The sequence below is a fragment of the Danio aesculapii genome, chromosome 14, assembly GCF_903798145.1.
Source record: "Danio aesculapii chromosome 14, fDanAes4.1, whole genome shotgun sequence".
Classification (NCBI taxonomy): Eukaryota; Metazoa; Chordata; class Actinopteri; order Cypriniformes; family Danionidae; genus Danio; species Danio aesculapii.
The window spans coordinates 19,489,196-19,515,791 of record NC_079448.1 but is presented as its reverse complement, the minus strand read 5'-3'; the positions used below and the strand labels follow the sequence as shown (position 1 = coordinate 19,515,791).

General features: G+C 40.7%; 1 pseudogene; it reads left to right on the top strand.

Annotated features, from left to right (window-relative positions):
* The first annotated feature begins 1,841 nt into the window (after positions 1-1,841).
* Positions 1,842-22,345, top strand: LOC130241233 (uncharacterized; annotated as a pseudogene).
* The last annotated feature ends 4,251 nt before the right edge of the window (positions 22,346-26,596 follow it).

The following is a 26,596-nucleotide window of genomic DNA, read 5'->3' as shown; positions in this document are numbered from 1 at the left end:
TCCCCAAAATCTTGATGGCAGGTCAGAGACAATCAACGCCGGACACGCACCTCCAGGCGCGGGATGTCCCGGAAAAGGGGTCTCCTGTCGGGCATGGCTTGGCAGGCTGGGGCCTGGGTCTAATCAAGTACACTGGTGAGCGTCGCCAACGTCGCCACCGGCCATTCCGGAGACCAGCCATCTTCCTCATGGCCCTTACAAATACCCATCAGTCCCCAAATGGACTGGTTTCAAAAGCTCACTGGAAAGACCAACCATCATCCCAAATGCTGATGCTGACCTCCAGGGCCACCACTGCCACCTCCTGTCCCCGAGGGCCCACACCCTGTCCGGGGGGCAGGCGCCCACGTTAGAGGGGCTGGAGCCCCTGACATCCAGGGCCACCACTGCCACCCCCTGTCCCCGAGGGCCCACACCCTGTCCGGGGGGCAGGCGCCCACGTTAGCGGGGCTGGAGCCCCTGACATCCAGGGCCACCACTGCCACCACCTGTTCCCGAGGGCCCACACCCTTTCCAGGGCAAGCACCGGGCCAAAAGGGTCTTCTAGTTTGACACCTGCTCACCAGCAGTGCCCGGGCACCCCACACTTAAGCCAGGAACATTGACTTAGTCAGTGGCACTCGCTTGGCAGACGTGGCGTTGGTGACCCATCTGGATGTGGGGCACCACCCTCTCCACCACCTTGCCGTACTGTGGTACAGCGATAGCTCGGGTGCACCAGCCTTTCCCAGTTCCACCACCCGGGGCAGTGCTCAATTTGTTGAGGTGGCTGGGGTGCACCAGCAGCACGTAGTTCCAGGGGCATTCAATATGGGGGTTTTGTGTTTGCCTTCCTCCAGTGTCGGAGGTTCAAACGATTGGTTGAGGCGGCACCTCCACCCCCCAAGGCCAACAGCGCTGGTCTGGATCGGGGCACTGTCTTTGGGCAAGCCTTTAATGACTGAACCGCTTGGTTGAGGCGGGACCCCCAGGCCCCCAATGCCAACGGCGCTGGCCGGGATCAGGGCACTATTTCTGGGCAAGCTTTTAATGACTAAACCGCTTGGTTGAGGCGGTACCCCCTTGCCCCCAATGCCAACGGCACTGGCCGGGATCGGGACACTTTTGCGGGCAGCCAGCCTCGCCATTGACCCCCTGGTTCCTTCAAATGCAAAGCCGCCAAAACCTAAGTCCACATTTCTTCACCTTCCCCGAATTCTTGATGGCAGGTCAGAGACAATCAGCATCGGACACGCACCTCCAGGCGCGGAACGTCCCGGAAAAGGGGTCTCTTGTCGGGCATGGCTTGGCGGGCTGGGGCCTAGGTCTAATCAACTACACCGGTGAGCGTCGACACCAGCCACGCTAATTCGCACTCAATCAACTGTGGCACTGGTGCCCCTGGGACCCCCCGCCCCGCCAGGGCCAACAGCGCTCGCTGGGATCGGGGCACTGTTTCTGGGCAAGCCTTCAATGTCTCAACCCCTTGGGTGAGGTCCTCCATGCCCACGGGCGCCCACCAGCTCGTCCGGGGTCGGGGCACTGTTTCTGGGCAAGCCTTCAATGTCTCAACCCCCTTGGCCGAGGTCCTCCATGCCCACGGGCGCCCACCAGCTCGCCGGGGTCGGGGCACTGTTTCAGGGCAAGCCTTTAATGTCTCGACCGCTTGGGTGAGGTCCTCCATGCCCACGGGCGCCCACCAGCTCGCCCGGGGTCGGGGCACTGTTTCTGGGCAAGCCTTCAATGTCTCGACCCCTTGGTTGAGGTCCTCCATGCCCACGGGCGCCCACCAGCTCGCCCGGTGTCGGGGCACTGTTTCTGGGCAAGCCTTCAATGTCTCAACCCCTTGGGTAAGGTCCTCCATGCCTACGAGCGCCCACCAGCTTGCCCGGGGTCGGGGCACTGTGTCTGGGCAAGCCTTCAATGACTCAACCCCTTGGGTAAGGTCCTCCATGCCCACGGGCGCCCACCAGCTCGCCCGGGGTCGGAGCACTGTTTCTGGGCAGCCAGCCTCGCCATTGATGCCCTGGTTCCTTCAAACGCAAAGCCGCCAAAACCTAAGTCCACATTTCTTCACCTTCTCCGAATTCCTATTGGCAGGTCAGAGACAATTAGTGCCGGACACGCACCTCCAGGACGTCCCGGAAAAGGGGTCTCCCGTCGGGCACGGCTTGGTGGGCTGGGGCCTGGGTCTAATCAAGTACACCGGTGAGCGTTGACACTACCAGCCACGCTAATTCTCACTCACCCAACTGTGGCACTGGTGCCCCAAATGGACTTGGTCGTTTACAAAAGCTGGCTGGAAAGACCCACTATCCACCAAATGAGGTTTTGTTGTTCCAATCAATTTTTTTTTACTTCCTCTAAGGAGGCACTTAGGGTAGACTTTTAGAGTCTAAAGAGAAGTCCTTTTACCTAAAAAGGCTTGTCTTGACGAAGTCAATTGATTCTTCATCAATCAGGATAGATAGTGTATGTAAAAGACCTACATCTATCTAACAGAGAAGTTCTTTTTCCTGAGAAGGCAAAAAACTTGAAGATCCCTCTGGTCTTGACGAGGACTTGATATCTTGAAGACATTTCTCAAGGATAGCAGGTTTAGTTAAACCCAACTATAAGCCAGCAGCCGAAGCAGTTAGTGGTCAAAAGAGAACATGAAATTTAAACATTGGGATGGTGAAAATGGAGCAGCATAATAAATAGATACTGTCAAAGAGTGGGAAGAAGCATGCGATGAAAACCAAATGTCTAACGCTGTTACTAATAAAATATTCAGGGCAGCAGTGTTACAAGGAGCTCCTGCTGGTGTAACCCAGGCCATGGAACAGTCTCATGAGGTACCAGGAAGTGATGATACTAAATGGAAAAGGTATGCAGTAGATTTCATAGACAAAGCAGTAGAAAGAGCAGACAAAGAGGGAAGTGAGTTGCTAAAGCTGCAAAAGAACTTCTAAAACTGCAGTTTAAGGAGAGGAAGTCAGCTAAAAATAAAATAAGGGCCTGATGGCCTCCCCACTTCCTGAAACAGACAACCCAGTAACACTGTTTACAGATGGTAGCTGCCACAGGGCAGATGATGGAACTCTGAAAGCAGGCTTTGCTGTGGTTGAATTACAAGATGATCAATTGGTCACCATACAATCTGAAACCCTAATTGGCAAACAATCTGCACAAAAAGCAGAACTATTGGCCCTAATCATTGCATTGAGACACTCAAAAGGACAGTCTGTCAACTACTCTGATTCTGCATATGCTGTGTCCACAGCCCACTTGGAGCTGCCTGTGTGGATCAGATGTGGATTCACAACTTCTTCTGGCTGGCCTATTACTCATGAGAAAGAAGCAAGAGAGCTCTCTGAAGCCATGTTGTCAAACAAAGTGGCTATTATTAAGTGCACTGGTTATTCTCAAGGAACTGACCTAATATCAAAAGAGAATGAAGCAGCAGACTTGGCGGCAAAACGTGCCTCAGGCTACCTACAGGGTCAGTTTGCGGTCACATCTGAGCCAGACAGTGACATCCCTCCTACCAGAATTCTTAAGAGAATTCTTATTTGAGCACCAAGACATGGCTGCTCCTGAAGAAAAGTCTGTGTGGAAAAACAAAGGGGCAATCAGAAACAAGGATGGGCTTTGGACAGCACCTGATGGTAGAGCTTTGCTCCCAGCGTCACTAGTCCCAAGAGTGTTGAAAGAAGCCCACACACATGCACACTGTAGAGATAAGGAAATGTCACGAGCATTGCAATTATGGTGGCATCCTTTTATGCCACACTTAATTTCTGGGTACATAACGACATGTGACATCTGTCAGATGCACAATGTCAAACCAACTATGAAACCATCTCAGGGATCGTTCCCATTGGCAAATGGCCCTGGGGATGAAGTTATAATTGATTTCACTGACATGATTGAAAGGGTAAATGGTAAACGATACTTACTTGTTATGATTGATGCATGTACTGGATGGCCAGAGGCCTTCCTGGTGGGCAAGGAAGACAGCACTGCTGTCATTAAATGTCTAATAAACCATTACATCCCACGTCATGGTTTTCCGAGCCGGGTAAGATCTGACAACCGCTCACATTTTAAAAATGAACATCTGGCTCATGTGGAAAAGGCATTGAGTTTAGTACACCATTTCGGGGCAGTCTATCACCCACAGTCACAAGGTAAGGTTGAGCGGTTGAATCTAACATTGAAAAACAAATTGGCTAAAATCTGTGCACAGACTAAATTGACATGGCTGGCTACTCTTCCACAGGCCTTGATGTCAGTACGGAGCTCTGTTAGTAGGGCAACAGGATACACGCCCTTTGAACTGTTGACTGGTCGCCAATTTCCTGGCCCACTGACCCCACTACAATTGGAACCAGTACAACCATTATCACACAAAATTTACTATGACAAATTGACTGCTCTAATTGAATCTTTTGACAAAATGTTACCAACTGATTTTAGGGGACACGAATATCCAGCACCCCTACCTGACCGAACTTGGGACTGGGTGAGATTGAGAATCTACAGGCGTAAATGGAAAGAGCCTCGCTGGTTTGCTCCAATTAAGGTAATTGCACGCACCTCTCACGTGTTCGTCCTGCAGGAAAAGGTGACACTTGGTACCATCTGAGCCAGTGCTGTCCGGCAGACGCACCGTCCAGATCATTGGACGACACCAGAGTGGACTTTGCTTCGCAGGTCCAAGAGAGGGAGGATACCACAGAAAATACAGGAGGTGCAGGAGGGAGTGAGGGTACCACAAAAGGAGGTGACACAAACATATACACACGGGAAATATTTTCATCCATCACAAAGTAACCTACAAAATTTGCAGGTGGTCCACAAAACTGGGGATTTATTCACAGCCCCTAAAGGAGAAGCTGTAGCCAATTGTGTCAGTGCAGACTGTGCATTTGGAGAGGGCATAGCAAAAAATTCAGAGAAAATTATGGGGTTGACAAGGTAAAGGCCCAGAGAAAAACGAAAGGTGACTGTGCTATAACTCACGAGGCAGACAGAATAGTTTTCCACCTGATCACAAAAACACTTGCTAGAGACCTACCCACATATGAGGACTTTGAGAACAGTATAATTTGCATGAGAACGTGGTGTGACAAATTTCACATCATCATATTGTCAATACCCCAGCTGGGGTGTGGTTTGGACAAGTTGGAATTCTGTAAAGTTCTCCACATCATTGAAAAGACATTTAAAGGTCAGAATATAACTATTTCAGTGTATACGTTAGAATAAGTTTACTGTGCTTGCTATTTTATATAGTAGCTTTGATATTGATTATATATTACTTGCTGTTAACACAATAACGCTGTGAAAAATAAGATAAAGGGAGGACCAGAATTGAATAATAAGAAAAACCAGCATCAATAAAACATGAGGATCAAGTAGTGGGATATACAGGAAGATGGGCCCCAAGTCCAACGAAACTAGGGAATATGGAACGGGAATTTGATAAATTAAAAATCCAAAGAGATTTTAGTGCCACAAAAAATCCAATCACTATGTCAAAAAGGGGATGGACAAATTATCCAATGGACAGGCAGTATTGTAGTGGTGAGGCAAAATTTGGACTAAGAGAAATGCCTTGTGCAAGTAATACTACACCACATTGTAATGGGGGTGGATGTATCAGGGGCTGATCCACTTGGATTAATTACTGTGAAATTTATGGATAAAAAGGGATGCAACGTTTGAATTAACCACAAATTCCCCAACCTATGTAGATTCAATAGGGCTCCCGAGAGGAGTCCCTGATGAATACAAACTAGTAGACCAAATTGCTGCCGGGTTCGAGATTATCCCAATAATTTCATCCCTATTCCCTGTCACCCAAAGTAAAAATGTGGATAGAATACATTATGTGCACTATAATGTGATGAGATTGGCAAATTTAACAAGAGACGCCGTAGCTGTTGCATCCCGTGTATCAGAACATTGTGTAACAGGGTGATAATAGCAGCAATTGAAAAGAAAGATGGAGCTCCACCCCCTTACACAATGCCTCTGCTGGTATCTTCTGGAAATAATGAGGAGGAAGAGAAAGAGGAGGAGGAATATGACTTATAAATGTTGTTTTTTCCCAGTAACTGTGCTTCTTTGCAGATACTGATTCATCACAAGTTATGCGTTTTTTAGATATTGATGTTTGAAAAATTTGCTGTTTGAAAATGTGTTAAGATTTAAATTTTGATTACTGAAATGTTTGTAGTCTAGATAATTTCAGTGTGATTGACTCAGCTGACATGTTGTGGTTCCCCAAACGTCAATTAGGGGACCGACTGGGTGACTTTCCCCACAGGGGTTTTTGGCCCAGTCCAGCCTGAGCACACTGGTTTATAGGGAATTTATAGGGACCATCATTGTTTGACTGTTATGATTGTGTTTATTGCTTTTATTTTTCTTAATGGTGTGATATGATGTGTCAAGTGAACATGTGGTGGCTGCCCATAAGCCAACTAGGGGGCCGCTTGGGTGTCTTTCCTCACCGAGGTTTTCGACCCAAGCTCATCTGGACATATTGGACCAAGAATTCTAAGATTTTTTAAGTGTTTATTAAAGTGGTGTGGCCTCTTTTCAGAGGCCAAGAGAGGGATTGAAAGATAGCATTTTTTATTGTTAGGCTTTGTTAACATTTACTAATAAATACAGACATAAAGGGTTTCTTTTTCTGAGGAGTTAAATGCCGTATGTGCATAAGAGAAGAGTTGATGGGCTGCTCTCAGCAACCTGCCTGTTATCGAGCATGGGTGTATGTAAAATGCAGAGAGCTCTGAAATGTATGAACTGTGTGTTCGTGCTCTGAAACATTTGCCTAGTCGACGGTCAAGGCCAACTGTCAAGAGAAGATACCAGAAGAATACCAGAAAGAGGAACATTTGGTTGCTGAATGGTCCAACTGCCAAGATGACATCATATAAGTCAATAAAGTTGAGATTAGATAGTGTGTGAAAGACATTATAAAACATGGAGGAGGGCCCAAAAGAGACCAGAGCTGAATTGAAATTACATCTCTCCTGCGCAGAACTGGTACTCTCTAACTTCTTGCATTCAAAATAAAACTTCTTAATTTTAACTCAGGTCTCCATCAATTTTTGAACATGCAATGGACCATTTGAGTCCTACAATGGGCAAAGCATTTTCCATTCACTGCTGCGTAGTGCACCTCTGGTTAGGAGTACATCTCTAAAAGTAAAAGTTATCAAGCACAAAAAAGGTTAATCAACAGTAGTTCAGTTTGTAATAACCATTATATTGCGTATTAAAAAGATAGTTTATAACATTGCTCAGCCAAATATAACATTATTTGCTGTTTTTAAAGTCGCAATCTGTAGCCATATTCTTTAAGGATAATTTCTAGTTTTACATGAAATGTATTAAGTTGAATTTGCAACAAGTAAACAAAAAAGGTTATAAGAAAATATATTAACTGTAAGAGACTAAGTGAAAAATTAGGTGTAAAATCGTCAGAAAGTCTTTAGCCACCACTTAGGAGAGTAAATAGTGAGTAAATTGTCATTTTTGGGTCAACTATCCCTTTAATTTTGAAAACACAGATAGTAAATCTTTTATAGACCTTTTCACAAGATGGAGATGATGCATTTTAATTGTCACCAGCATCTTAAAGGGCACCTATGGTAAAAAATCTACTTTTCAAGCTGTTTGGACAGACATATGTGCATGTATGGTTTATAGACCGTCATATTCGGGTGATATAAGCACACCCAGTGCTTTTTTTTTCAATTTAACAACATAAAAAACGGTGGACCAATTGGAGCGGTTTTCAAACCGACCGCAACTTTACGTAGGAGTGCGGTCCCCCCGCCCACCACTATTGATTGACAGGCGCGTCATCATATCCTCAGTTTGTTGATTCACGTCCGCCATTTTCAGCGTGAGTCGAAGCGATATCACTAAAGGAACACTTCATGTTTCTGCCGCGCCACAGAGAGTGTCTGGTGTGCCGTGGTGCGGCTTCGAGCGGCGCATCCGGTGCCTCAGTCAAAGTTAATTCAGTGTACGTGGTTATTAGTTTCTGTGTACAAGCTCGGCACTTGAAACTAGCACACAGTTGGCTGTAAAACTGTACAAAGACACATATGATTTTGTACTCTCTGCTTGGTCTGTGTCCGAGTCGTACATGTACGACTGAATGCGGACTCCTGCTCCTCTCAGTCTGCCTGTCAGACTCTGTTGCAAACGCAGAGCGGGTGAGCTCATGGCCCCGCCCCCTTGTTACGTTGGCGGGAAGCCAACTAATTTACATGTGAAGCAACACACCCCTAAATCAGCGAACTGTGGACACGCCCCCAACATGACACTTTTTAACACATTATAATAAAAAAAATCTGAATTCTGTTTTAAACTAAACCTAAACTGGCACACTCAGAAGAACCATAATATTAATATTAAATCATAAAAAAGAGGTAAACTATGTGCCCTTTAATAATGTTCTTAGAACAAAGTCTTACCAACATTTTGTAAATAGTTTGAAAAAAAATTCAATACAGATTTTAAATGGCATGAACATTAGTAAATTGGAAAAACAAATTAAGTTCAGGGTTTACTTTAGACTGTAAAGATCATTACTAAAGAGCTTAGAATCACCTTGATGTCAGTCACCAATCGTCACGTTGGAAGCAGTGTTTAGTTTTGGTGGTTACCATGGTACCGTTGGAGGTCTGGGCGCGCACGTGCACGCAGCCACCTGCCTCATTTGAAGTTTAAATCGCAACAGACACCTGCAGTGCAATGGACTTTAGAGGTAAGCCCATTTTAGATGCTTTATGTTTTATTTTTTCTCCTAATTTAGTTTTACCCACAATTAATGTGAAACGTGAATTTTAAGGTTTAATGTTTCGAATCTTTTCAATTCAATTCAATTCACCTTTATTTGTATAGCGCTTATACAATGTAGATTGTGTCAAAGCAGCTTCACATAAAAGGTCACAGTAAATAGGAACAGTGTAGTTCAGTTTGTAGTGTTTAAGTTCAGTTCAGTTGAGCTCAGTTCAGTGTGGTTTAATAATCACTACTGAGAGTCCAAATACTGAAGAGCAAATCCAACGATGCGCAGCTTTACAGATCCCGAAACATGCAAGCCAGTGGCGACAGCGGAGAGGGAAAAAAAACTTCACTAAAGGTGGAAGTGAAGAAAAAAAACCTTGAGAGAAACCAGGCTCAGTTGGGCACGACCATTTTAATTTCTCCGCTGGCCAAACGTCTTGTGCAGAGCTGCAGTCTCAGTGGCGGAGGCTGGAAGCTGGCCTCAGCGAAGACTCTGTCTCTGGAGCGTCACAGGAATCAGTCTCATGTTCTCCACTCCTCCATGACCATCACAGTAGCTGCTCAGGATTCGGCCAGGTCCAGGATATAAAAACCTTGGGATCATCTCGTCGTTGGTCTAGGATCGAATCAGTGGCTCTGCATAGTCTGAGGGCCTCGGGATGAGTATCCCCAGGTGGAAATGGAGAATAAAGAAAATAATTAGCGTAGCTGATGTTCACAGTGTATATCAACAAGATGCAAAACCTGTGTGGAAGCCCCCAAGTGGTGCACTAAGTGTATGCTTTACTGAACAGATAGGTCTTTAATCTAGTTTTGAATTGGGAGAGTGTGTCTGAGCCTCGGACGTTATCAGGAAGGCTATTCCAGAGTTTAGGAGCTATAAATGAGAAGGCTCGACCTCCTTTACTCGTCTTTGCTATTCTAGGTACTACCAGAAGCCCTGAGTTTTGAGTTTTGAGTCTTGAAGCATTTAATACTTTCCAGCATGTGTTTTTCCATCTTTTTTGCACACGCTCCTGTAACGCAGCAGCAACTGGAGGTACATGTTTAATGACACAATGTCTAACATTGATGTTAGTCTAATTTAGTGTTTTTAACTGTGTGTAATTGGCATTCAACTCGATAAAGTACATTTTCTGTCTTGCAAGTAGTCTAAAAATCTGGCTCCACCGCGGCTAGCTAATTATGAGAAGCACGTTTTAAAGTTTACATTACTAACAGTGGCGTAGCGGAGGGGCCCGCATGACCATCACAGAGCAACACCCTCTGTGTGATATACTATTATTGATATTTTGTTGTGATGTTATGCTACGCTGTATGTTACAATATTATGGTACAAATATGGATTCAGTTAAAAATGAATGTTTGAATTACACTGCATAGCAGATACCAGGTGTAATGGCTTTTAAATTTTGTATTATTTGAAAGCTCGAGTTGAGGGCATCAAGAACATACCGATGGCCCAAACCAGTGTCAGCCTGGACAGACATCTATTGCGGTACTGCTAAACCACACCAATGCTTTTGTATAGATGGCTGACTACTACAGTGTTCTCTGAAGGTATGGAGCAAAACAACAGCACTTGTTACAGGGAAATTTGTGTTCATAAAGAATAGTGATGTACTGTACCAGGTCCAATACATTTGGTGTTACAGAGAAAATTTTTTTTTAGGATTTTTTAGGACTTCCCTTCTCTATCTAAAGCAAATATGGCATTAAAACAAACAAATAAATTAACATGCTATTTTAAAAATCTAAATATTAAAAACTTTTGAGGATTTAAAGGGCACATAGTTTACCTCTTTTTAATGATTTAATATTAATATTATGGTTCTTCTGAGTATGCCAGTTTAGGTTCAGTTCAAAACACAATTCAGATTTTTTTATTATAATGTTTTAAAAAGTGTCATGTTGGGGGCGTGTCCACAGTTCGCTGATTTATGGGTGTGTTGCTTCACATGTAAATTAGCTTCGGCTTCCCGCCAACGTAACAAGGGGGCGGGGCCATGAGCTCACCCGCTCTGCGTTTGCAACAGAGATTCAGAGAAGGAGAAGGAGAGAGTAGATCACCATTCAGTCGTACATGTACGACTCGGACACAGACCAAGCAGAGAGTACAAAATCATATGTGTCTTTGTACAGTTTTACAGCCAACTGTGTGCTAGTTTCAAGTGCCGAGCTTGTACACAGAAACTAATAAAAGTTTCAAAATAAAATGTATGGGACATTCGAGCAGAAATGTACATCATCTGTCCATGAAATAAAAACATAAATACAGTGAATAAAAAGTATTTCATCACAAACATTTCTAAAATGGGCTGATGGTTGATTTCTGTGAGTTGTTCTGTAAAGCAATATATGTCAGTCATTTGGTTCTCAGATTTTTGTTCTTTATTAAAAACACTTCACACATGAACAAACCCTGTCGTCCTTGTCCTCAGCTTAAAGGGCACCTATGGTGAAAAATCTATTTTTCAAGCTGTTTGGACAGAAATGTGTGTAAGTATAGTGTATAAACTGTCATATTGGGGTGAAATAAACAAACCCAGTCCTTTTTTTTTTTTTCAAATTTAACAACATAAAAATGGTGGACCAATTGAAGCGGTTTTCAGATCGACCGCAACTTTATGTTGGAGTGCGGTCCCCCCACCCACCAATATTGGTTGACAGCTGCGCGCATTAACATGTCCGGTAGTCACGTGTATAATCATATCATCAAGAGAGGAAGAGCGCAAAGCAGCCGGGAATAAAAGGTGTGTTCAGTTCGCTAGGATCAATCATCATCAAACGTGATCAAGAGTGAGTTTCAAAAGTTTAAAATGTTTTAAAACAGAGCACGTGTGTAACGAATTACAGCGATTCACTTCAGATGCACTTAATCAGCACAGCCGCGTGTCAGAACAATTATAAAGGAAGACGCTTCAATCGCGGTTTGTGGACGTTAAATCAGGTTTATTTTGTACATTAATATAAGAGATATCCATACAGCAGTGGATATTACCAGTATCATGTCACATATGCGTGCAAAACGAGTGCAAAGCTTAACGCGCTGTCTCTCTCTCTCTCTGTGTGTGTCTGCGTGTCTGAGTGTCTATGCGTGTCTGTGTGTGTGTGTGTATGTCTGCGCTACGTTTGTGTGTATGTGTCTGCGCTATGTGTTTGTGTCCTTGCTGTGTGTGTGCGTGAACTTTGTAATGACATTGTGTGTGACTCATTGTTGCAAATCCACAAAAAATGCATCAAATACTGATTGTTAAAGTTCTTACTGTAGTATTTCTCACACACGTAATGTGAGATCTGCTTCCTGAGGCAGCCGAGGGCGGTGATTGCTGACAGGCACGTGGGAACGGTGGGCGGGGAGGACTAGCCTTAAAGGGCCAGTACAAAAAAAAGCAAAACCTTTTTTCCAGCTATAATATAGAGACTTCAAACTAGCTATAATATATAAGCTATAATAAATAATCTGATGGGTGTTTTGAGCTGAAAATTTACAGACACATTCTGGTGACACAAAAGACTTGTATTAAATATGAAAAAAGGGGTAACCTATGTGCCCTTAAATTTCTGTTTTGCTAAAAACTTATTTAAAAAAAAAAGTTTAAGTTGTAATCATTTACATCAATTGATTAAAAACATGAAATTATAAATAAATTCTACAAATAAATACTACAAATAATTTACAATTGTTCCCGGGTTGGTCAGTCCTGTCACATTTGCGATAAATTTAACATAAAATGCATGCAATACACCTTTGACCTTGAAGTGACATCATTTGACGGAGGTGTTCATTGAATTGTATGATTTTATGCTTGCTTTTGTATGATTTTTTTGAGAACGACAAGCTTAACGGTCACATTTTTATTAGTGAAAATGTATGTTTCTGGTAGAATGTCTCATATTTTTGTATTTAAAAAAATACTACAAAATACATTTAAATAGTATTCTTCTAGGAACGTTTTCCATCAACATTATGAGAACGTTCATCAAGTACAAATAAAGTCCCAAGAACTTTGTTCTAAGAACGTTTTATATCAACATTGTGACAACGTTCATCAAGTACAAATAACGTCTTGAAGACGTTCCGAGAACTTTGTTCTAAGAATGTTTTATATCAACATTGTGACAACGTTCATCAAGTACAAATAACGTCCTGAAGACGTTCCAAGAACTTTGTTCTAAGAACATTTTATATCAACATTGTGACAACGTTCATTAAGTACAAATAACGTCCTGACAACATTCCAAGGACTTTGTTCTAAGAACATTTTTCATTAACAATATGAGAACGTTCATCAAGTACAAATAACGTCCTGAAAATGTTCCAAGAACTGTGTCCTAAGAACGTTTTCCATCAACATTTTGAGAACGTTCATCAAGTAGAAATAACGTCCTGAAGACGTTTCAAGAACTTTGTCCTAAGAACGTTTTCCACCAACTTTATGAGAACATTCAAGTACAAAAAACGTCCTGAAGACGCTTCAAGAACTTTGTTCTAAAAACGTTTTTTATCAACATTGTGACAACGTTCATCAAGTACAAATAATGTCCTGAATACGTTCCAAGAACTTTGTTCTAAGAACGTTTTATTTTAACATTATGAAAACGTTCATCAAGTACAAATAACATCCTGAAGATGTTTCAAGAACTTTGTCGTAAGAACGTTTTCCATCAACATTATGGGAACGTTCATCAAGTACAAATAACGTCCTGAAGACGTTTCAAGAACTTTGTTCTAAGAACGTTTTATATCAACATTATGAGAACATTCATCAAGTACAAATAACGTCCTGAAGACGTTCCAAGAACGTTATCCTAAGATAGTTTTATATCAACATTATGAGAACGTTCATCAAGTACAAATAACGTCCTGAAAACGTTCCAAGAACTTTGTCCTAAGAACGTTTTCATCAACATTTTGAGAACGTTCAAGTACAAATAACGTCCTGAAGACGTTCCAAAAACATTGTTCTAAGAAATTTTTTTAACAACGTTACAAGAACGTTAACAACGTTATGAGAACATTCTAAAAACGTTCTCTTGATAATGTTGTGTGCTAACATTTCCACAACTTTTAAAGAACGTGAATGTTCTGGGAACGTTCCCTGTTAGCTGGGACTACACTTTCCTCAGAAAAGTTTTAGTATTTTTACTTTGTAACAAACTCACAAAATGTTCAGAAAGAATACTACACTGATCCCCACGACTGAAAAAGATGGTTTAGCGACTCCTTTATTGTCAGATCAGAATTTCAAATCGCTGCTAGGACAGCACATGCACTCAATAACCGAGTCAGTCAGACTAAATTTGACAAAGAAATTTAGCATTGACCCAGATAGTGTTTGGACTAGGGGTGTAACGATACTCTCAGCTCACGATACATTGTGTATCACGATATGATGTTCACGATTCGATATGTATCACGATATTTGGAATAAAAATTAAAACTGAAATGCAAATAAAAGATTTATTTAAAAAATTACCAAGTAAACAATTTTCAATGTATTTCTTTTTTTTCTTTTTGTTGTTCTTTAAGAAAATAAATTAAATAGGCCTGTCTCTGGAAAATTTTAAGGTGCAAAAAAATGTTAAAACAATTTTAAGGGGCAAAAATAAAAAAAATAGCATTCTATTCAAGTAAATTTAACAGTAAGAGCTTAAGGCTTTGCTTGGTCACTTAAATTTTTTAGCAAAAAAATCCAAATATTTACACTTCCAGGTAGTCCGCAGTTCTATAAGATAATCCTCAACTTCTGTCTATCTGTCTGAGGTTTTTATGGATGGATGTCTTTATGATGGGCACGATGAGTGACAGGGTGGCCGTGTTTTTATCAGACAGTACAGTCGTGGCCCTTTAAGTGGCCCTTTTAAGCAGGTTTACAATTTCTTTGGCGTCGCTGATGTTGGTGCTATCAAGTGTGTTGACGTGCATTTTTGCATACCTTTGTACTCAAAAGAGTTGCCGTTATATATTCCATCGTGTAGTAGAACGATTGTTTTGTTTTTTTTTTGCTTAAAAATAAAGATTAGGATTTTCTCACGATTCTGTAGATGTAAAATAAAGGTGAATATGAGTAGGCTGTTATTGTTGTTATTTCTCAGACATATGGTCAAACAACAATAATAATATTGTGTGTAGGTCTACTGTTGGTTAAAATCATAGACTGTAAAATACATGGACGGAGCATCCGTGACGTCACCCGTAGGTTTCTGAACACTGCAAAAGAAGCTACAAGTAGGCGCGGCCAACCGTCGCCATTTTGTTCGCGCGTCATCGCACCCACGGCGGGATACCAAACAAGGGCAAAGAGGCGGAGAGTGAGCGGAGCTACAGACACGTGCTGGCACTTTGCTTAGACCTGGCAGACAGACTTTACTTTGGGAGAAACGCTTGATACTTTATTACCTGCGACTTGCTTGTGTTCTGACCACATGTGCTTGGTTGTACACTATATCAATAAAGTGTTTAGACTTTTAAAAACACTGTAGTAGTACATTGAGCCACTTAGCATTGCTCTTATGACGTTTTTCTACAGGAGGAAAACGCGAATTACTTCCAAACACTTTAAATATAGTCTGTGTTAGTAAATGCAGGACTATTGATGAACTCCAGCATAACACTGTATGATAACGCTTCAGATGACTGTTCTAGAGCCTACCGCTAATCAATCTGTCACATTCTGGAGTGCTTTACGGGTCTAAAGAAAAATTAATGATAAATGATCTTAAATAAAAACAAATAGATTTTTAGAGATGGTATACAAGTATATAACTTTACTCACATGGGAAACGAGGCCACATGAATGGATTGTGAGCACAATTAAGTGCACACAGCATCCCATATCATCTGATAATTGTAAGAAATAAGTCCAAAAGGCAGCTGACTGTGTAAAGCCACATAAAACACAAAAATACGATGAATATGCCGAGATAAGTGGCTAATCTGCCGGATTCAGCTGAGGTGAAGGGACGGAGACCAGCGAGACCTAGCTGTCACTCAAGTGGCCACGCCCTTAATTATGCAAACTTTATTTAACCCAATATAAAGGAAACTCAGGGCTTCTGGTAGTACCTAGAATAGCAAAGTCGAGTAAAGGAGGTCGAGCCTTCTCATTTATAGCTCCTAAACTCTGGAATAGCCTTCCTGATAACGTCCGAGGCTCAGACACACTCTCCCAATTCAAAACTAGATTAAAGACCTATCTGTTCAGTAAAGCATACACTTAGTGTACCACTTGGGGGCTTCCACACAGGTTATGCATCTTGTTGATATACACTGTGAACATCAGCTACGCTAATTATTTTCTTTATTCTCCATTTCCACCTGGGGATACTCTTCCCGAGGCCCTCAGACTATGCAGAGTCACTGATTCGATCCAAGACCAACGACGAGATGATCCCAAGGTTTTTATATCCTGGACCAGGCCGAATCCTGAGCAGCTACTGTGATGGTCATGGAAGAGTGGAGAACATGAGACTGATTCCTGTGACGCTCCAGAGACAGACGAGTCTTCGCTGAGGCCAGCTTCCAGCCTCCGCCACTGAGACTGCAGCTCTGCACAAAACGTTTGGCCAGCGGAGAAATTAAAATGGTCGTGCCCAACTGAGCCTGGTTTCTCTCAAGGTTTTTTTTCTTCACTTCCGCCTTTAGTGAAGTTTTTTTCCCTCTCCGCTGTCGCCACTGACTTGCATGGTTCGGGATCTGTAGAGCTGCGCATCGTTGGATTTGCTCTTCAGTATTTGGACTCTCAGTAGTGATTATTAAACCACACTGAACTGAGCTAAACTGAACTGAACTTAAACACTACAAACTGAACTACACTGTTCCTATTTACTGTGACCTTTTATGTGAAGCTGCTTTGACACAATCTACATTGTATAAGCGCTATACAAATAAAGGTGAATTGAATTGAAATGGATGAGTTATAAAAAAAATTCACCCTCCTCACAGTTGTCATGGAGGGTAATAATAGCTTTATGATCCAAAATCGTTCTTTGTACCAGGCTGTACACATTTATTTCTGCTGTAAAGTTGGCCATTCTAACAGTGGGCTCAATTGCAACTTGCTCTATTATGGAGCCAGGACTAGCGAAATTTTGATGAATTGCAGTTTCAGTTACTTCCGTATTGGCTTCCCGAGGGAGAGCGGGAGGTTGCCGCTTGGTTAAAATGCTACATTTTGAATAGACTTTGAATAATGGACTTGAACAAACTTGTCCTGGTCATTAATGCACAGTAAAGTGATGACATCAGAATACAACTATTCATAATTCTGAAGTTGTATTATTATGTTTGAGACATATGCTTGCAATCTGTCATTGACATTATTAGATCATTAATTCACTAGTAAAATCAGACATTTGTCATTATCAGTAATGCCTCTTGCATTATATTCAATATTATATTGGCTAGAATAGTTATACTGACACTGTTAGACATTTATTCTCATGCACAACACTCTGTGTTCGCTATGGAAAAAAAACATTAAAATGTTAAAATGCGATATGATCATTTAAATGACGTGCGCGCTTTCGGTTTCATTTTCACTGCTAAGTGATGTTCATACTTCCCGCGCAGCTCCCTAACGATCACTCTGTGCCAAAAACTGAATATTATTTAAAACTTTATTAACTGTTATTCACAGCCTATGGAAGTTCTGTTCACTAAAGCAGACTCGCGCGCATCTATCATTAAGTAGGGCGCGCGCCCGCCCTCTCTGTAGTAGCAGCTTACGGTCAGCAGCGCAGTGAGCGCACGTCATGTGTGATTTTGCGGCCGTGAATACATCACTACATGAAGACAGAAATGACATTTTTGGGTGAATTGTACCTTGTAAATACAGTATGTGACTCTTTCAACACCATTAGGAGGTATGTATTTTGCTGAGCAAAGCATGTAAAACAATGTGAAGACTTCGGTTGTGTTTGACCCAGTATGCGTGTCAAAAAGCGGACGAGTCTAAAGCAATGACGGTAAAACCGAAATGTTGCCAGACGTCCGACTTTGAGAGGATGGGCCATCCTGTATTTCAACTCCACTCATCTTGACCTGGCAACGTTACTGCTGCTAGTTCAAGCAATCTGAACTCACATGTGACAACAGCTTACTAATAAGAGAAAACGGACGTCATATCGTAATGAAATCGTCATAACGCCACGATGCATATTGTGACATTTTTGCATCGCAATAAATCGTACCACGATAAATCGTTACACCCCTAGTTTGGACATTAGAAGAATGCAAGAAAGTGCTTGGAGCATGCATTCGCAAAAATAATGTTCAAGGCATTATCTGCTGCTACAGAGAATTCAGTTTATCTCGAGCTAAACAGCAAGCTCAAGCTAAATCAGATTTAGAGAAACAGATCCAAGACCTCCGTGCTAAGATAACCTCATTGACAAAACAACTGAACCTCAAGAAATCAAAAACTGACATTGAAATTAGTCAGCCTGATAATAAACATCCTGACTTACAAGCTGTCTCTGAAACAGACATTTCCATCCAGTCAGAAAATTATATGCCTATAGGTTCAGTGGAGGTTTGTGGTGCCAGGACAAGATCTAAGAGAACTGAGAGTTTACACAACAACACTTCTGTTGTTCAAATTCAAACATTTTCCAGAACACTAGGACCTAAAGAAAAGCTTGTCTCAAAGCTTACCATCAGCACTCAGAAATTTTTCAGAGTTTAGCAGAGCACTGATCAGCAAAATGCGTCTTTATGACATGTCATTAACAGAAGTTACCAATTCTAACAAAATCTGAATTCAACAGTTTTGAGTGTGCTGTGACCTCTAAATTACAACATGCCAGTAACTGAAGTAACTCATGGGCATATCGCAGTGAACAGCACGAGTTGAATCTGAAATCTCAGAAACTGGGTGCAAAATTATCTGTCATTGAACTGGCTTGAGGGCTTATACCATCACGATAACAGAGCACCGATTGACTTGAATAGCTGTATCAATACTTTGGCTGCAGATGTTCTGGTACCCTTCAGCTAACTAGTAAATGACTAATAAACTTAAACAATGGGGCTTTACAGGATTTTCAGCGGGAACGGCCTCACGAGACTTTTGAATGACTCCTCTACATGGTCATGTTTCGTAGAGACAAAGAGAAAATAATGCATACGAATGAAAGACAATCTCTTAAAATGTCAAAACTAAGGCAGATGTATCTTTGAATAATTGTAATGATGCGTCGGCAGATTGAGGATCCATTTGCAGCTTTATTAAATCACAGTAGGATGATCGTACAGGCAGGGTCAGATAACAACAAACGAGAATGGCAAAGGAGAAACTTAACTCAAAGTCCGTGGGCAGGCGATCAGTCGAGACAGGCGGCATACAACAGAGAGAGTGTTCCATTAAACTGAGCAGAGGGTCACAGAAGGCAGGCGGCATCAACAATCACATAAACGGGGAAACAGTCCAGGGTCAAAACACAGAATCAGGTCAGGAATAGAGAAAATGCTCGGAATTGTATGCTGGGCAAAACAAGACTTCGCAATGAGTAACGGCGGAGATGGAGTATAAATAGTCATTGGGATAGGTTTCAGGTGCTAGGGTAATCAGACGGAAGGAATGCTGGGATGTGTAGTGAAGCTGGATTTAGTAGTCCGGTGACGGTGACCTCTGGTGGCGATCGGGGGGAACCACAGAGGTCGGAGATGTTACAATAATATGCCATGGTTTTCCTCATATGCTATGTTTAGTCCAACCAACCAGGTTAATTAATGTGTTGTTTTAACCCTTATAGCAGATTAAAATTATCTGTATGTGTCTGTATTGTATGATGTCTGGTATTGAACGAAAGCTAGTGACATTTACAATACATTGATGTAAATGAAAAACTATTAGCACAAATAGTATTCGTCTTGTAACCTTTGATGTGATATAGTCACAAAACTTACCACGAAAATTCTACATGCAGTCTGTTAATTATTGACCCTTTCTATGATGGTACGGGGCGTGGCCCCGCCCTTCATGGCAACTGCTCATTGGAAGACAGTGCCATGAGGATGGACTAAACCAGGTCACTTAAAAACACCCTGCAACAAAGAAACTTTGCTTTTTGCATTAGCTGGCTTGCACATGCTATTGCTTTCTGCCCCCGTTCGCCTGCTCGGACACTGCGCCGCCACGCGATTGGGTCACCACGAACTCTCCATGCAAACCTCTTGAGTTTCAGGACCGCCTAAACCGCACGAACTTCCGCAAACCGACTCTCAGCAGTCCGTCACCTCGGTAACCCAGAACGACCCACTCACGAGCGAGGGAATCCCAAGGACGTCACAGAAGCCACCAGCCAATCAGGAGCACCTTGTTTCCCCAAGGCCAACTGGCGAGGGAAATTAGACTTCAGCAAAAAGGGCGCAAGTACCACAAACTAATGTTGTCTCTTGCTGAGCTGGTGCAGATTGATCTTAAGCAGTTAAAGATAAACCATATCTCTGCTTTTGTGGTTTCTCAGGTGTTATTCTAAGATCTTGTAAGAAGGATTAGAATTAATTTTGGACGGTTGTTCAACTCATTTTACATCCTCTGAACTGCCTCTGTGTGTATGTGTGAATGTGTGTGTGTGTTTGTTTGTTGTTTGTAGTTAGTTTCATGTATCGTAGCGTAGCTCAAAAAATTATGTTCTCATTTTGTAAGAACTGTGTTCTTGTTTATGTGCCTCTAAGTCATTGCCTCGAACTGTAGATCTTGTTACCTTGCTAAAAGTTAACCCAATACTGTGTTATGTTATTATCGTTGGCCACGTAAATAATATTAACAAGATTGGTAAAATACGATGTCTTCTATTTGCAGGACAAATGGTAGACAAAGTGTGAATCTTTTCATCTGATTCAGTCTGACTCAATTGAGTCGAATCAATGATTCAAATCTTTAAGATCCGGTTCATTGAAAGGCGCTAATAAATCCCTGATTGATCTTAAAAGGTAGGTTGATCCCCTACAACATTGTTGGGCCAAAGATCGACTGATCAAAAGTGACTTGTGTGCAAAGGAAAGATGAATCTGAATGATTTCATTGAGAGATTTTGTCAGTCCGCCATAACTTACAGTGGATTAGCTGATAATTTGGACAGTGTGCTAAATGATAAAGGACCCCTAGTCCGCATCTGGTTGGATGGCCTTGCATCCACATCCAGGGAAGCATTGCTATTTCATAATATCACCTGGTCTTCCACCACTCTCAAAAATAATCTGAAGTTTAGCTTTGTGGGAAAGAGACTCTGATATTGTAGGACTCAAATGGTCCATTGCATGTTCAAAAAATGATGGAGATCTGAGTTGAAAATTAAGAAGTTTTATTTTGAATGCAAGAAGTTAGAGAATACAAGTTCTGCGCATGAGAGGTATCAGTTCAGCCCCCACCCCCCCCCCCCTCCCCATTATATCCTCCTCCTCCAGGCTTTTTATACTGTTTTCGCACTTATATGGTACTTATATTTGACTTATATGGTGTTGTCTTGAGAGTTTGACCATTCAGCAACCAGATATTCCTCTTCCTGGTATCTGTTATGAGCAGCAGGCCTCCACCCTGCCAGTAGCAGGATGTTGGGTTCCTCTTTCTTGTACACACATTATCACAGTTAACCATTTAAAAGAAGAAACCCTTTATGTCTGCATTTATTAGTAAATGTTTAGCAAAATCTAACAATAAAAAATGCTATCCTATAATATCAAAGACAGAGTCAGAATTTAAGCAGCCGCCACCAAGGTCGACACAGAAAAGACATCAAATCACAAATGTCTCAGGAAAAATATATGTTGTCATTACTGTGGTAAAAAAAGGACATTGGATGAGGGAGTTTAGAAAGAATAAAAAGAACTTTAAAGAGATGAACAGGGTGAATCAACTTCTGAACAGTTTGCTAGTTGCCCTCAACATACCCCTCCGCTCATCACTAAATCCATTGAGCTGTCCACAAAGATGCTAACCACTTTTTGGCTGTGAGTGCTTAATGTCCCAGTTTATTTACAATTAAGGTGAAAGACTCTTTGTAAAAAGACACAAAGTAAATTTCTTCCTTTTTATTGGGGAACTCTGCTTAAGTCTACTCACAGCCTTGAATGTGTTTAACACATATTCCAATCACTACCCATTCAATGTTATGATGTCTGATAGGACTGATATTTTTTGAATGATAGTTTGTGTCTCACATTTTGAGTTTACCCACCACACTCAGGGACAGAACAGGACACACAAACCAGTGAGGAGCCCAGGGCAGATCTGAAAGCAACAGGCTTCAGGGGCGACATCCTGTGGTGAAGATTCCCTTTTTCCCCATCTATTAGTCCATCCTCACCTCACTGATTTATAGGTGTCATAACTTTGAGATTAGGAGACAGAAAATACACAACACTATACGATCACCAACTTATCACAACCACTGTACGATCACCTGAATAACTAGACACATGAACTGTATACAAGTCTATGCACGAATACTACTGGTCTGCTGTTTCCTTGTTTTCTTGTGTGCAGGTAAACATAAACACTGCATCTTCTCAAGAAACACTCTGATCCAGAGCATCACTACAGAGATCCATGAATGACAGGAAGTCATCAAATCAACTCAGCGCTGGAGAAGAACCACAAGAAACAGACCTCACAAAAGACTGCACACTATTCACAAGCCATGGCCTTTCAGAAAATCTACAATTTAACTACATGATTTTTTTTTTTTGTGTCTTCATGTAGGATTTATGACATTTCAACTGATTGTCATAAACATGTGAATAGTTTTGAAATTGAAGGATAAGCATTTTATTAAGCTTTGTTAGTAAGTACGTAGTAAATATAGACATGAAGGCTTTTGCTTTAAAGGGTTAACTGCTATATTAGGTGCACAAAGTATAGAGAAATGTTACAGGATGCTAGCGCATCCTGTTATTGGGTGGGGGGGGGGGGGGGGGTGGAGAATGACAAGATGTATAAGCTGTGTGTACGTGCTCTGAAACATCTAAGAGAAGATACACAGATACCAGGAAGAGGAATATCTGGTTGCTAAATGGTCAACCTGTCAAGACAACACCATATAAGTCAATAGGGTTTAGGGTTAGAGAGTGTGTGAGAGACAGTATAAAAAGCCTGAAGGACAGCATAATGAGAGAGGCTGATACATTCAAGATAAAACTTGTTAATTTTCAATTCAGATCTCCGTCAATTTTTGAACATGCAATGGACCATTTGAGTCCTCCAAAATCTACACTTCTATCTACGTAGATATTGAAAATGACACAGAATAAGTTAAATGTGCCTGTAACTCATTCAAGTTACATGACTGGAAGATGGGGCCTATGTTATCAAACAGAAGCCATTGAATGGATTTAGGAAGGCTTATAAATTTTTTTTAATAAGTTTTTTTTTTAAATAACTCTCAAAGGGGGAACTGTGGGAATATAAATTTATATTCCAAAGTAATGCAAAGCATGGCTGTGTAACTTGTTTTCTCTTTTCAGTCAACTGGTCAGGCGGTTTCTCCAGAACATAATTTGCGGGTCATGCTTTCATGCTACAGAAACCATTTTGTTGATTAACTTGTGTTGTCAGTTTGTGTGGCCGGTTTCTACAACTAACTGAATTTGCATGCTTTGTTTAGCCATCTCCCCACCTCCTAAGACAATATAGACAGGACATCTTTGTCTTAATTCAGACTTGTGATAAAACTCGCAGACGCTGTTTGACTGCAGATTAATCAACACGTCTCAATAAAGGAATTCTGCTTGTTTCGAGTCTCCTGGACTGAGTTCTCCTCTATAATTCACTCATTTATTCTTTTACAACACTACAAAATAAAAATTTATCTTTGTGCATGCTGTTGTAAGCAACCCATAAAAGCAACACATCCTATAAAAAAGCTTAGTTCTATGATTTTAAAATAACAAATACTGTACATCTCTATATTCACGCTAAAACACTGCTTTTTATTTATGTTTGTTTGTACTTTCATTTAAGTTGTCTTTTATTTATTTTATTTGTTTATTCCAAATTGAATCCTCATTGCACTTAACAAGTTTACAATGATAATAAAGCTTAACAAGTTTTTAATGATATATGTAGTAATTGTAATGCTTTGTTTCATTATTTCATCTTTATTTACAAGTAGCAGGGTATTTACAGCTACTGTATATTTCTGTCCTTTCACATCTCATCCCTTTGTGCCCCCTGGTAATATTGTCACAAACTGCTGTTACACCATGAATTTGAATAGCATATCATCTTAAATCATAGAGTTTTTTTTTTTTTGGAATTTGGGTCACAGTAACTCATCTTGCTGGACAATTATTATTTTATCAGTAAGTCAGAAATAAAATCAGAAAACTCTTTCAGAAATTGGCATATGGACCTTGGGGTCTATACACAGTGATTAAGGAGAGAGAAAACAGATTTTTCTGACTATCTTCTGAATATTTCTGAATGTGTACTGTTGCGTTGGCAGGTGTGTTTGTTTGTGTGTGTTTGTCTCTCTCTCTGTCTCCCTATTTCCACCGGCAGGCCCCGCCCTAACTACGCAGGCGACGTGCCCTGGGATTGGAGGAGGTTACCCAGGGCGTCCTTCAAAAAGAGAACAACGGGCGTAGGGCGGGAGAGCGAGTTTTGTTGGTGTGTTGTTGAGATTGTGATAGTTATTCCTGTTGTTGAGTTGTTTTCATTGATTGTATTTCTCGTGCTGTTGTACTAGGGTTGACTTTGTGTTGTATACTCATCCGTGTTTCCCCTTCCTATTATTTTTGTTTTGGTTTGTGTGTTTGTTAATTGTCAATATTGTAAATATATACACGGTAAGAGGCAGTAGGGGTTGGACGCCACTTTTCTTTTTTGTAAATATTTTCACCTGTTTTTTTTGTTAGTCAGGGAGATAGGTGGTGTATTTTTATTTCTGTTATTTTATTAGGTGTAGTAAGTATAATATAGGTGTTTAGTTACTGTATTTTTGTTTATTATTTTTCTGTGGGTTCACCCCGAGGTATTTGGCTTCACGTTTTTTTTTCTTGGTGATAAAAAAAAGAAAAGACAAATAAAGAGACCCTACATAAAGGGGTTATTAAAAGTGAATTTTATTTGTCGGGTGTTCTTTTATGTTGTGGCCTTGACCTTAGACCAGGGTCGTAACAGTACCAACATTAAAATTCGATAAAAATCTATTGTTTCATTGTTTATTAAATCAATAATTATTAGATTTTTTTTAGCATTCAAATGTTAAAATTCTGAAGCATAGCATCCTCTGTGCTCATAAAGCATCCCTCTGTTCAAGACTTTTTAAACTTACACATGCAATTAAAATATGGCAATAATGTCTGCAACCATAACATGATAATTGTAGTCAATTTTTCCATTAAACAGATCTGAGGTGAATGGAGGCAGCATTATCAGCAGTGGAGCAGCCTCTTTTTATAACTATGAGTTTAGGAGTTTAGGGAGACTAATGGAGGAGTGCTGAGACAACAGAAGGATTACTGAGCACTGCTCTGCCAGCACCAAGGACATTTGCCAATAACAACTTTATCAGCCTTCTGCATGTGCCCAGGGTGCTGGCACTCCATTCCTTACAAATATAAGAAAATAAGTAGGCTAGTTTCTTGCTCCAAATTGTAGCATTCATTTGCTAAGTATAAATGTCCTAATGCAGACCACAGTGACATTCATTTTTTTGTTGGTCATTCATTTATTTTATTTGTTTGTTTATTTTTCTGTTAAAAGTTTTTCCTTTAGCAAAAGCAGGATAAAAAAATGCAGACTTAAAGTATAGCTTTTTCATAATATAAAAAAAAAATATTCATTTTTTATCATTATCAAAGGCAACATTTACTGAAGAATGTCTTGTTTTCTAAATCACTTTTTTTATTAATTCATTTTACTCATTTAGCTTAGGTTAATGAGGTGGCTTGCATACTTTAAAATTGTCCTGCTTAATTTTCCATTGATCAAAGGTTCATAGAGAAAGCGGGTGGGTTCCATAATTTTTTTCCATAGATTTTTAGAGCAGAGTAAGCTCAGCTAAAATGTTAGTTTATATTGTTGCCCTACTACCATCTGATTTTTATCTCTTTAATGTCATCAGTACTGCATCAGTGAATGTGAAACTGTGTTTATACAAAAACCAGTCTATGAAATGTTACAGACATTGACTCAAAAGTGTCAGGAAAAAAACATCTTATTTTCCCATAGCCCTTCATTATGCTAATTGCGATTATGCATCATCTGGAAATCTGCCTGAAGCATCAACATACTGACATTGCTGGCCTACAGCTTGTTTTACATACTCAGGAAAAATGCTAAAATTTAGCAATAGTTAAATGGATTCATTTAATTGAATTAATGATAAATTTCTGCATGTTCAAATGAAGGCTTATGCATGGTTAATTTAAGTATTTTTTCCCATCATTCAAGTGATTTTTAAATATTGAAAACCCCATTTTACTCCTGTAGTGTGACACATTTCGGACAGAAGAAAAAGACTCTGGAGAGCCCTAAAAACACTTTTAAGATTTTACCCTAGAGTATGACATTTAAGAGGTAGTTTGTTCTTTACATAAGATTATTATTTACTATTATGTATTATTATTAACGACAAGCACAGGTTTGACGTTTCACATGGTAGCCTATAGACTACAAGATTGCGACAATGTATGTAATTACCAAATAATGATGTTGCACAGTTTTTGCACAGTTTGATTAATAATATCATATTAGAAAAATATTACCTCCTTGTTTATTATTTAGAAAATAAATAAACTTTTCAGATAGGCCACCCTTATGAAAATTCAAAATGCGTTAAAACTGTTTAATTTATTAGTATTATA